Here is a 13,457-nt window from a genome sequence, read left to right on the forward strand (position 1 = left end):
GCCCAGTATCTGTCTACCGACAGTAGCCAATGCCAGGTGCCCCAGAGGGAGTGAACCTAACAGGCAATTATCAAGAGATCTCTCTCCTGCCATCCATCTCCATCCTCTGACGAACAGAGGCTAGGGACACCATTCTTTACCCATCCTGGCTAATAGCCATTTATGGACTTCACCACCATGAATTTATCCAGTTCCCTTTTAAACGCTGTTATAGTCCTAGCCTTCACAACCTCCTCAGGTAAGGAGTTCCACAAGTTGACTGTGCGCTGTGTGAAGAAGAACTTCCTTTTATTTGTTTTAAACCTGCTGCCTATTAATTTCATTTGGTGACCCCTAGTTCTTGTATTATGGGAATAAGTAAATAACTTTTCCTTATCCACTTTCTCAACATCACTCATGATTTTATATACCTCTATCATATCCCCACTTAGTCTCCTCTTTTCCAAGCTGAAGAGACCTAGCCTCTTTAATCTTTCCTCATATGGGACCCTCTCCAAACCCTTAATCATTTTAGTTGCCCTTTTCTGAACCTTTTCTAGTGGTAGAATATCTTTTTTGAGGTGAGGAGACTACATTTGTACACAGTATTCAAGATGTGGGCATACCATGGATTTATATAAGGGCAATAATATATTCTCAGTCTTATTCTCTATCCCCTTTTTAATGATTCCTAACATCCTGTTTGCTTTTTTGACCACCTCTGCACACTGCGTGGACATCTTCAGAGAATTATCCACGATGACTCCAAGATCTTTTTCCTGACTCGTTGTAGCTAAATTAGCTCCCATCATATTGTATGTATAGTTGGGGTTATTTTTTCCAATGTGCATTACTTTACATTTATCCACATTAAATTTCATTTGCCATTTTGTTGCCCAATCACTTAGTTTTGTGAGATCTTTTTGAAGTTCTTCACAATCTGCTTTGGTCTTAACTATCTTGAGCAGTTTAGTATCATCTGCAAACTTTGCCACCTCACTGTTTACCCCTTTCTCCAGATCATTTATGAATAAATTGAATAGGATTGTTCCTAGGACTGACGCTTGGGGAACACCACTAGTTACCCCTCTCCATTCTGAGAATTTACCATTAATTCCTACCCTTTGTTCCCTGTCTTTTAACCAGTTCTCAATCCATGAAAGGACCTTCCCTTTTATCCCATGACAGCTTAATTTACGTAAGAGCCTTTGGTGAGGGACCTTGTCAAAGGCTTTCTGGAAATCTAAGTACCCTATGTCCACTGGATCCACCTTGTCCACATGTTTGTTGACCCCTTCAAAGAACTCTAATAGATTAGTAAGACATGATTTCCCTTTACAGAAACCATGTTGACTATTGCTCAACAGTTTGTTTTTCTATGTGTCTGATAATTTTATTCTTAACTATTGGTTTGACTAATTTGCCCATTACCAACGTTAGACTTACTGGTCTGTAATTGCTGGGATCACCTCTAGAGCCCTTTTTAAATATTGGCGTTACATTAGCTAACGTCATTGGGTACCGAAGCCGATTTAAAGGACAGGTTACAAGCCTTAGTTAATAGTTCCGCAACTTCACATTTGCGTTCTTTCAGAACTCTTGGGTGAATGCCATCTGGTCCCGGTGACTTGTTAATGTTGAGTTTATCAATTAATTCCAAAACCTCCTCTAGTGACACTTCAATCTGTGACAGTTCCTCAGATTTGTCACCTACAAAAGCCAGCTCAGGTTTGGGAATCTCCCTAACATCCTCAGCCGTGAAGACTGAAGCAAAGAATCCATTTAGTTTCTCCGCAATGACTTTGTTGTCTTTAAGCGCTCCTTTTGTATTTCGATCGTCAAGGGGCCCCACTGGTTGTTTAGCAGGCTTCCTGCTTTAGATGTACTTAAAAAACATTTTGTTATTACCTTTGGAGTTTTTGGATAGCCGTTCTTTAAACTCCTCTTTGGGTTTTCTTATTACACTCTTGCACTTAAGTTGGCAGTGTTTATGCTCCTTTCTATTTGCCTCACTAGGATTTGACTTCCACTTTTTAAAGGAGGTCTTTTTATCTCTTACTGCTTCTTTTACATGGTTGCTAAGCCATGGTGGCTCTTTTACTGTGTTTCTTAATTTGGGGTATACATTGAAGTTGGGCCTCTATTATGGTGTCTTTAAAAAGCGCCCATGCAGCTTGCAGGGATTTCACTTTAGTCACTGTACCTTTTAACTTTTGTTTAACTAACCCCCTCATTTTTGTGTAGTTCCCCCTTTTAAAATTGTTGGGCTGTTGAGATGTTCTTCCCACCACAGGGATGTTAAATGTTATTATATTACGGTCACTATTTGGAAGCGGTCCTGCTATAGTTACCTCTTGGACCAGCTCCTGTGCTCCACTCAGGATTAAATGTAGAGTTGCCTCTCCCCTTGTGGGTTCCCGTACCAGCTGCTCCATGAAGCAGTCATTTAAAGTATCGAGAAATTTTATCTCTGCATTTCGTCCTGAAGTGAAATGTTCCCAGTCAATATGGGGATAATTGAAATCCCCCACTATTATTGGGTTCTTAATTTTGATAGCCTCTCTAATTTCCCTTAGCATTTCATCATCACTATTACTGTCCTGGTCAGGTGGTCGATAATAGATCCCTAATGTTATATTTTTATTAGAGCATGACATTTATATCTGTAGAGGTTCTCTGGAACATGTGGATTCGCTTAAGATTTTTACTTCATTTGAATCTACATTTTCTTTCACGTATAGTGCACACAGGCGGCTCAGGTCTAATGGTCGTCTTCTTGCTGAACGAAGCAACAGCTGGATTCGGCATCTACCTGAGTGACTGAGCAGCCCTCTTTAGGACTGCACTGCTCACCTCCGTAGTAAGAGGAAGGGGCTAGAAAAGGTGCCCTAAACATTGTTTGCTTCATAGAACCCTGGCCAGCTTACCGCGGCTGGAGGGGATCCCATCTTATGCGGTCGAATAACAAAATTTCAAACAACAAAACGCAAGGTGACACACTCATTATTGGTACATGGAATGTACGCACGCTTCAAGACAACCCGTCAGCAGATCGACCAGAAAGAAGAACAGCTCTGGTCGCCAGAGAGCTCGCAAGATTTTACATCGATATTGCGGCCCTGTGTGAAACTCGTCTAGCCAACGAAGGTCAGCTCACAGAAACAGGAGGTGGTTACACATTCTTCTGGTGTGGACGTTGCAGTGACGAATGTCGTGAATCTGGAGTTGGCTTTGCGGTTAAGAATCATCTTGTCCGCAAACTTGCCAGTCTTCCGAAGGGCGTGAACGATCGACTCATGACACTGCATCTTCCACTACCAAGAGGAAAGCGAGTTATACTAATCAGCGCTTACGCACCCACAATGACGAATCCGGATGAAGTAAAGGACAAGTTTTATGAAGATCTCGATGCCCTACTTTCATCCGTGAAGCGCACTGACAGGCTGATTCTACTTGGCGATTTTAACGCGAGAGTAGGATCCGATCACTCTGCCTGGGATGGCGTCATTGGAAAAAATGGAATCGGCAAATGCAACAGCAATGGCCTACTACTATTGAAGACATGTGCGGCTCATGATCTGATCATCACCAATACCATCTTCCGCCTGCCCACTTGCAAAAAGACGTCCTGGATGCACCCACGTTCCAAGCACTGGTATCTCATTGATTATGTCATCGTGCGGAGGAAAGACAGACAGGATGTAAGGGTGACTAAGGCCATGCCGAGTGCTGACTGTTGGACTGATCATATACTTATCATCTCTAAATTAAGCCTTCACATCAAGCCAAAGAGACGTCCGCAGGGAAATAAAGCTGTGATGAAAAAGATCAACGTCAGTAAACTGAGGAACCCCAACACAGCAGCTTCACTAGTAGAAGATCTCGACAACCAACTCTCAGAGCTGCAATTAGAGGAAAACATTGAGAGGAACTGGGAACACTTCCGAAATATTGTGCACTTTTCTGCACTAAAGGTTCTTGGACCCTCACACAGGAAACAGCAGGACTGGTTTGATGAAAACGATGAAGAGATCAAGGCTTTACTTGCTGAAAAGCACCGCCTTCACCGTGCTCATCAGAACGACCCATCGTCAACAGCTAAGAAAAATGCCTTCAACAACATTCGCAGGCCCGTACAGAGCAAGCTTCGTAAGATGCAGGACTCCTGGTTGAGTGCCAAAGCAGATGAAATCCAGAAGTTTGCGGATAGAAACGATGCCAAACGGTTCTACGAAGCCCTTAGATCCTTGTACGGACCTCGGCCTTCAGGGAGTTCCCCTCTACTGGACTTAGATGGTGTAACTCTCATTACTGAGAAGACTCTGATTTTACAGCGTTGGGCTGAGCATTTCCAATCCGTACTGAACCGCCCATCTTCCATCAATAATGAGGCGATTGACAGAATGCCCCAGGCGGATATTAATTACAGCATGGACGTTCCACCATCAGAGACTGAAACCCTACAGGCCATCAGTCAGCTGTCTAGTGGCAAGGCCTCAGGATCTGATGCGATTCCAGCGGAAATCTATAAGGATGGTGGTGCAATGCTTGTTGACAAACTCACTCAGCTGTTCCAGTCCTTCTGGAATCAAGGGTCCATTCCTCAGGAATTGAAAGACGCGTCCATCGTACACCTCTACAAGAGGAAAGGAAATCGAAAAGTGTGATAATCATAGAGGAATATCACTGCTTTCTAGCGCAGATAAGTTCCTTGCACGAGTGTTGCTGAATCGCCTGATTGACCACCTGGAACAGGATTTACTACCCGAGACACAGTGCGGCTTCCGCAAAGAGCATGGCACTGTGGACATGATCTTCGCAGTTCGACAGCTCCAAGAGAAGTGTTTTCAGCTATGCTGTCAGACGCCTTTCAGAACAGTTCCTTGGGAATCAGCCTGAGATACAGGACTGATGGGAAACTGTTCAACCTGCGAAGACTCCAGGCTGTCACCAAAATAAAGGAGACTGTGCTAAGAGACCTTCTTTTTGCTGACGACTGTGCCCTGAATGCTGGATCAGAGCAGGAAATGCAATCTAGCATGGATAAATTCGCAGCAGCATGCGATAACTTCGGCCTCCTCATCAACATAAAGAAAACCGAAGTGATGCACCAGCCAGCTCCGAAAGCCCAACACCAAGAGCCCACCATCATAGTGAAGGGACAAAAGCTGCAAGCAGTGGACCAATTTACATACCTTGGCAGCACCCTTTCTCGCGCAGTGACAATTGACATTGAGGTCAACTGCAGAATCGCTAAGGCAAGTTCTGCATTTGGCAGATTGTTGACCAACGTGTGGGACCGCCGTGGAATAAGCCTTGCTACAAAGCTTAAAGTCTACCGAGCAGTAGTGCTAACTACCCTGACGTATGCCAGTGAGACTTGGACTGTATACAGGAGGCACGCTAGGCAACTGAACCACTTCCACATGACTTGCCTCCGCAGACTTCTGAGGATCCGGTGGCAGAATAAGGTGCCAGATACAGAAGTCCTCTCCAGAGCAGGCCTGCCGTCAATTTATACTCTGCTTATGAAAGCCCAGACACGCTGGGCAGGCCATGTTGTAAGGATGCCAGACCACCGCATTCCCAAACAGCTCTTTTATGGTGAGCTGTCTCAAGGAAAGCGATCGCACGGGGGACAAAAGAAGCGATACAAAGATGCTGAAAGCCTCTCTTAAGTCCCTGGATATTGACATCACTTCCTGGGAAACCCTGGCACAAGACCGATCGACATGGTGTACGCTGATCCATCAAGGCTGCCAGACATCTGAAGCCAGAAGGATAACTATAGCACAAGAGAAGCGAGCACTCCGTAAAGCCAGATCTGTAAATGTAGTAACAGTGGTGCCCACACGTCTGCCCGACATGTGGCAGAACATTTCGTGCTCGTATTGGCCTTATCAGCCACCTGCAGACGCACTGTGGACAGCTCACAACCTGCTAGATGTCAAGGTCTTCTTCAAAAACGATGGACGAACATCACAGTGCCACTCCTCCCCCTGCACGACCTGTTCTATCCTTCCGATATATTTTGTACCCCAGAATGATAGTGTCCCATTGATTGCTCTCAGTCCACCAAGTTTCTGTGATGCCTATTATATCAATATCCTCTTTTATCACAAGGCACTCTAGTTCACCCATCTTATTATTTAGACTTCTAGCATTTGTGTACAAGCACTTTAAAAACTTGTCCCCTGTTTATTTGTCTGCCCTTTTCTGATGTGCCAGATTCTTTTTTATGTGACTGTTTATCATCTGATCCGGCCCTTACATTATCCTCTTCCGTCCTCTGCTCCTGACTACAACCTGGAGATTCTCTATCATCAGATTCTCCCCTAAGAGAAGTCTGTGTCCGATCCACATGCTCCTCTGCAGCAGTCGGCTTTCCCCCATCTCCTAGTTTAAAAACTGCTCTACAACCTTTTTAATGTTTAGCACCAGCAGTCTGGTTCTACTTTGGTTTAGGTGGAGCCCATCTCTCCTGTATAGGCTCCCCCCATCCCAAAAGTTTCCCCAATTCCTAATGTTTTCTGTGCACAGAGAGCCAGACACTTCAAGGTCTGCAAGTCTTGAGGGAAATGGGGAACATCTGTACTTTGGAATTTGAAGGTGTTGTCTTAGACCATCAAGTGGAACAATTGTACTCAAATTCTTGCAGCAGGCACCATGGCTTAGCTGGCTAAAGCACCTGTCTAGTAAACAGGAGTTCCTGGGTTCAACTCCCAGTAGCGCCTGTGTTGCTTCTGTCTCCTCTGCTCATGTTTTCCTCTGTCTTTCTAGGAGACAGAAGAGACTTCTCTTGGCAATCCAAGTAATTGCTTGCTAAGGAAAAGGCTCTTTATAGAGGAGCATTGGAAAGAATCAAATCACAAGCCTGGAGCTGATGAAAAGGCTGCTGTAATGGGCATTGCCAAGATAGTTGCTTTGAGTACAACTGCTGCAACACGAGCCTGGGCCACAGATCTTTGCAATTTGCTGGGGATGTCTGCACGATCTCTGCAGGTTGTGCAGGAAATGGAGAGTTACTCTCCTGTTACCTTCCTTTTGATTGTCACTGATGAAAAATTGAGCAGTTAGGAGAAAAGTCCCAGAGATCAGTATCGGATTTACCATGGCACTAATGACTCCATAGCACCGGGCTCACGCTCAGAAGGGGCCCATAGCACTCACTTCCTCCCCTCTCGCAGCGCTGCAGGAGCAGAGCCTCAGGGATCCAGCCTGGGAGCTGAGAACCCAAGGGGCCCTGGGAGCTGTAGTTCCTTGGCCAGATCCCTGCCTATAGAGCCGGTCCTGGAGCAGGGAAGGAACTACATTTCCCAGCATTCCCTGGCAGCTATCCACAGGAAAGGGAGCGGGCGGGGGGGCACTGAGCCCCCATGGACCGCAGCTTGCTGTGGATGAGGAGCTGGCTGCTGGAAGGGGGTGGCAGTGTGAATGGGGAACAAGTGTGCCCAAGGAGTAGGCGGCTTTGGCCCAGATATCACCCTCAGGAGACTTTGCCAGGCTGGATTAGGGATGCTGGTGTGACCCCAGCTGGTAGCCTCCAAAGAAGGAATTGGGTGGACTAAATGGACAGTGCCCCCTCCCTATCTGAAGCCTAGTGAGGGAGGTACATGGATCCCACCAGAAGTGAAAATGAAAAGTAAAGGAGGGGAGGCTCTACTACAGGGGTGGACAAACTTTTTGGCCTGAGGGCCACATTGGGGTTGCAAAACTGTAGGGAGGGCTGAGTAGGGAAGGCTGTGCCTCCCCAAACAGCCTGGCATCCACCCCCTCCCACTTCCCATCCCCTGACTGCCCCCCTCAGAACACTTGACCCATCCAAACCCCTCTGCTCCTTGTCCCCTCACTGCCCCCTCCCAGGACCCCCTGTCACTAACTGCCCCCAGGACCTCACCCTCTATCCAAACCCTCTCCTCCCAGTCCCCTGACTGCCCTGACCCCTATCCACACCCCCACCCCCTGACAGGCCCCCTGGGACTCCCAGGCTTATGCAATCCCCCACCCCGTCCTCCGACCCCTATCCACACCCCCACCCCCTGACAGGCCCCCCAGGACTCCCAGGCTTATCCAACCCCTCCGTTCCCTGACCGCCCCCCAGAACCTCCACCCCATCCAGCCGTCCCCTGCTCCCTGTCCCTTGACTGCCCCCCAGGACTCCCCAGCCCTTATCCAACCCCCCGGCCCCAGACCCCTTACCATGCCGCTTAGAGCCGCAAGTCTGGCAGCCGTGCAACCTGGCCAGAGCTGCTTGGCAGGCGTGCATAACCTCACCACCCAGAGCGCTGCCCGCGCAGCGGTGTAGCTGTGGGGGAGGGGCCAGTGGCTAGCCTCCCTGGCCAGGAGCTCAAGGGCCAAGCAGGACGGTCCCGTGGGCCGAATGTGGCCCGTGGGCCATAGTTTGCCCACCTCTGCTCTACTAGAGGACCTGGGCAGCTTTAGATACAGTACCGGCACGTAGGAGGATTTCCACGTCTGAGGCATGGAAGCAGAAATTGGTTTTTCCTTTCCAGATTTATCCAATATTCAGAAATGGAATCTAGCACGTACCTTCCAGATTTGAACACCTCAACATTCAGAAGTGCTCAAGCTCAATTTGGGCAGCTGGTACTTCATTTCTCCCAAATCAAATATGCTGATTCACTGTAACTTGCTGTAAAAAAAGTAGGATAAAATTGAGCAACAAATACTGGGGTCTCCCCAGTGCTAACTAGGACTGGAATTGCTATTTTCAACAGCCATTGCCATTTTGTTTTAGTTTGGTTTGTTGAAAAGGAAGACAGTGATATTGCATTGGCCAGTTCTCCACAGAAATGAAGAGTGGAACAAAAGAATAACAATTGCACCTCAACTTTTCCTCATTTATGAGGACAGTCTTATAATATGGATCCAGATACCCTCCAATCACACAAGCTGAACATTGTTCCACTTCATTGCAGTTCTGCAGCCATGTGGGAACCAGTCCTGTCTGTGTTCTGTGCATATCCAAAACTCCTACTGAGCTCAGAAGTGCCTTGCTTTTGTGACCATCCCACCTAATATGTTCAGCCCTTGTAAGTGAAACAGATTCATATTTAGTAATTGGGTGGGAAGCCTCTCAGAAAGCGTTATGTGCTGTAGGAGGTGTTGCTTATTCACTAGGTAATGTGAGACCTTCCTGCTATGCTAGTAAACCAGTGCTGCACAGAATGCACTTTGCTCCTAGAGTCTAGAATGGGGCCTTTGCTTCTTTACACAGCCCAGTAAAGACAATGAAAAGACTCCCAGTCACTTCAACAGGCTTTGGACAGAACTGGTTATACACAGGGTAACTCCACTGTCTTCACAGGGTCCTGGTCCCACAGCGGAGGCAGGGCTTGTGAGCTTGTTGAAGAGCTGCTGCTCAGGAATGGGAGCCTCCTGGCACCCCAGCCTCCAAAATCATTCAGGCTGCACTTTCGGCATGACTATGTGCTAGCTGAGGGGTGCGTGGGAATTGGTGGCCTCTGCTGCAGGTGATGGGCATCTCAGGTACTTAAAGCCATGGCCTAGAGGAGGGAAGTGCCTAACTGCAGAGTCTGCAGCTGCCTAGGGCCAGGGCTGAGGATTTAGAGTCCCTAGTGCTGCCGTTGCAAGGTTCAAGCATGCTCAGCCTTGGCATTGCCACCCCTCCTGCGGCTAGTAGCTGCAGCTGTCTAAGGCTGGTCTCTGGCAATTGGCCCCATGACTATAGCCAGAGAAGCTACAAGTGGCTCTGTGACTACTGGGACCATTAAGCTAGAGCAGCTAAAGACACTGGAGTTAACCTCAAGGAACAGAGGTCACCAGCAGGAAAGGAATGTCAAGGGGAGCAGGGAAAGAGGGAGCAGGTCAGGCTTGCAGAGGGAGCTTCCAGCTGGTTGGGGAGCATGTCCAAAGTAGAAAGGAAACAAGCATGGGGAGAGGTGGTGGTGACCAGGTAGCAGACTAGCATGTAGGTGGGAGCAGAGGGAGAAAGGCTGGTGTCTTCAGATTCCCAAGGGCTAAATCCTCACTTTGGGGAAATGGTGTTTGCAGGTGGCTTGCTCACATGGCAGGATGGGGGCTGAGGGAGGGATCTGTCAGAACTGATCAGGTATCTGCTGGCTTTAGAACTCTGGGCTGAGACTAAGACCACATGCCGTGACTGGTGACATAGGGGGGTACTGGAGACATGGCTAGAGAGGGTCTGAATGAGGAAGGAGATAAATCTGTGGGGAGTTTCCTTGGTCACTGTGAAAGTTCTACTCACTGTGGACACCGGTAAACCCACATGGGTGTACAGCTCAATAAGAAAAACTGGGGGCTGAGGGAGCTGTGTATGACAATGCATATAGTCATGTAGGGGTGTGTGATCAAAATGAAAAATGTCTCTGAGGTTCAGTAGCATCTATACTATGGCACCAATGGCACTGCCCCACCAGGCCCACACTCGGAGCCCACAGTGACTACATGGGGGCCCACAAATACATTTGGTGCTGGGGCCCAGAAAAGGTTAATCCGGCCCTGACTGCCCGAGCACTATTTCAGCCCCACATTTTTGGGTGGACCTCCCCAGTGGGAGCTGCAGAGCACTCCTCCATCACTCACTCACTCACTCACACACACACACACACACACACACACACACACACACACACTCTCTCTCTCTCTCTCTCTCTCTCTCTCTCTCTCTCTCCTGGTGTTGGGAGGGGAACAGGGGAAAGGACAGAAGAAGCAAGAGACAAAGAGAAAGGAGGGAGGGATGGAGGAAGAGGTGAAACAAAAAAGACAAACCCTAATGTCCCCAGTGATTCTAAGGGACAAAATCCCAAGTGCGGAATAAAATTCTGCCTCTTTAAGATCGTGTTTTCCATGCCTAGAATTCAACTGTCACCAAATGGATCAGACTGAACAGGTTTCAAACCTCGAGGAGGCTCTTACCTTCTAAACAGGGACGGCTGTTTTCTAGTAAAATCACTAAAAGGGAAGGAGAAAACTCAAAAGAGGTTCCTCCTGGCGCTCACGTATGTGAACCCGAATACTCTCTCAGTCCTCAAAGAGAGACCTGGAGAAGGAGACGTGCTGAAGCAAAGCCACAGGGAGTCTGAGGTTTCCCTGGGCCCTTGCCCCTCTCCTGCCTGCCTGATGTCAGCATCTCTCTGTGAGGTCACCACCTCCCCACCACCTTTGACCAATAGTCTGAGATCCTGCAAAAGGCCTTTGTGATGTCACTGCCACACCCCTCCCTTGCTGTGCCAATGTCCTGTCCCTGCCCAGGACCTTTGGAGGTTTGAGCTACTCCCTGTGGATCACCGCACTCAAGGAGCGTTCGTTCTAGGAAGCAAGCCGGCTAGACAGGAAAACATCAGACGCTGCTCCCAATGCTACACTCAGTTTTTCAGAAATTAGTTGACTTTATGGCCAGAAGAGACCATTAGAGCATCTAATCTGACCCCCTGCATATCACAGGCCTCCTGTATGACATAATAGCTACTTTTGGGGAAAACACATTCCAGAAAGGCATCTAGTCTTCATTAAATGACATCAGGAGATGGAGAATCCACCACTTTCCTTGGTAGCTTGTTCCTGTAGTGAACCATCCTCACTGTTGAATATTTGTGCCTTAGCTGTAATATGAATTTGTCTCTTTTCACCTTCCAGCCATTGGATCTCGTTATGCCTTTCTCTGCTAGATTAAAGAGCCCTTTAATAGCCAATCTTTTCTCTCCATTAAGGCACTTCAACACTTCAATGAAGTCACCTTTCAATCTTCTTTTGATAAGCTAAACAGGTTGAGCTCTTTCAATAGCTCACTAGAAGGCATTTTTCTCCAGCCCTCTGAACATTTGGTGGCTCTTTGATGCCCCAGCTCCAATTTCACATCTTTTTCAAATGAGGACACCAAAACTGGAGGCACTGTTCCAGTATCAGTCTCACTGATGCCGTGTCACCTCCTGTGACATTAGTGACATAATCTGTAACTGTATAGATCACCGTTGTGACCACTGTTCTATATTTGTAGCCAATATTGTAGAAAGGTTGTCGTGTAAGGGGTCTATGGAGAGGTTCTGACTTGCTGATTATAATGATGCTATCTCTAGATGTGTATTATTTTTGTAGCTGACGTTATGAATATTGGCTGTATGCTGTCTGTTTTTCAAACTTGTGCTATGCTTCCGGGGAACACCCCAGCCAGACAAGTTGGTGTCAGTTCTGCCTAACCTGCTTGATGGCCCATTAAGGACCATCAGCTATACAATCGGCCCATTGAGAGAAGGCAGATACGCCTTGTGACTCAGCAAGCTACGCAGAGGCCTGCCTATGGAAAGAACTCTAAGGTTTTTCTATGCCATGTGCTTAGGGAGATGTATTATCAGTGGTGAGCTGCAGCCGGTTCGCACTGGATCGCGCGAACCGGTTGTTAAATTTAGAAGCCCCCTTTAGAACCGGTTGTTCCTGGAGGGACAACTAGTTCCAAAAGGGCTTTTAAATTTAACTAAAACTCTAGCAGCTCCCTGCCCTTCCCCCAGCCCCAGCTCACCTCACTCCGCCTCCTCTGCTGAAGCTCCTCCGGCTTCTCCTCCCCCTCCCCAGCTTCCCGCGAATCAGCTGTTCGCGCGGGAAGCCTGGGAGGGCTGAGAAGAAGCAGCGCTTCCACCAGGTGAGCTGGGGTGGGGGTGCCAGCGGGAGGAGGGCTCCAGGCGGCGGTCCTGACGAGACTCTGGGGTCGGGTGGCGTGGCTCCTGCCCCCAGGGTCCAGCTGCGACCTCGGCCGGGCGGAGGGGTTCCTGCCCGGCCGCCTCCGGGCGGGCGGCGGGGCTCCTGCCGCCGGGTCCGGGCGGGCGGGCGGGGGGGGGGCTCAAGCCTCCGGGTCCGGGCGGGCGGGCAGCGGGGCTCCTGCCGCCGGTTCCTGCCTCCGGGTCCGGGCGGGCGGTGGGGCTCCTGCCGCCGGTTCCTACCTCCGGGTCCGGGCGGGGGGCGGGGCTCCTGCCGCCGGTTCCTGCCTCCGGGTCCGGCGGGGCTCCTGCCGCCGGTTCCTGCCTCCGGGTCCGGGTGGGCGGCGGGGCTCCTGCCGCCGGTTCCTGCCTCCGGGTCCGGGCGGGCGGCGGGGCTCCTGCCGCCGGTTCCTGCCTCTGGTCCGGGCGGGCGGCGGGGCTCCTGCCGCCGGTTCCTGCCTCTGGTCCGGGCGGGCGGCGGGGCTCCTGCCGCCGGGTCCGGGCGGGCGGGCGAGCCAGGCTGCAGCTCCGGCTGCGCGGTCCGGGCGCGGCAGCAGGTTTTTACACACCTGACTGTAAAGTCAGGTGTGTGTGTTTAAAAAAAAAAAAAAGGGGGGGGGGGCGTCAAGGAACTTGGGAGGGGGGGGCAACCGGTTCCCTCCTCAGAGGAGGGAACCGGTTGTTATGATTTTGGCAGCTCATCACTGTGTATTATCCATGCTCTGGTTCCTCGCTGACCCGGAGAGAACAAAGGAACACGAGAACAAAAACGTTCCCCCACAG

At 49.4% G+C, this 13,457-nt stretch overlaps 1 non-coding gene across 1 annotated transcript; it reads left to right on the forward strand.

Annotated features, from left to right (window-relative positions):
• The first annotated feature begins 6,639 nt into the window (after positions 1 to 6,639).
• Positions 6,640 to 6,713, forward strand: TRNAT-AGU. Its single transcript has one exon. It is a non-coding gene; the product is annotated as a tRNA-Thr (tRNA).
• Positions 6,714 to 13,457: the final 6,744 nt, after the last annotated feature.

This window comes from Mauremys mutica, chromosome 4 (assembly GCF_020497125.1).
Source record: "Mauremys mutica isolate MM-2020 ecotype Southern chromosome 4, ASM2049712v1, whole genome shotgun sequence".
In the NCBI taxonomy this organism is placed as follows: domain Eukaryota; kingdom Metazoa; phylum Chordata; order Testudines; family Geoemydidae; genus Mauremys; species Mauremys mutica.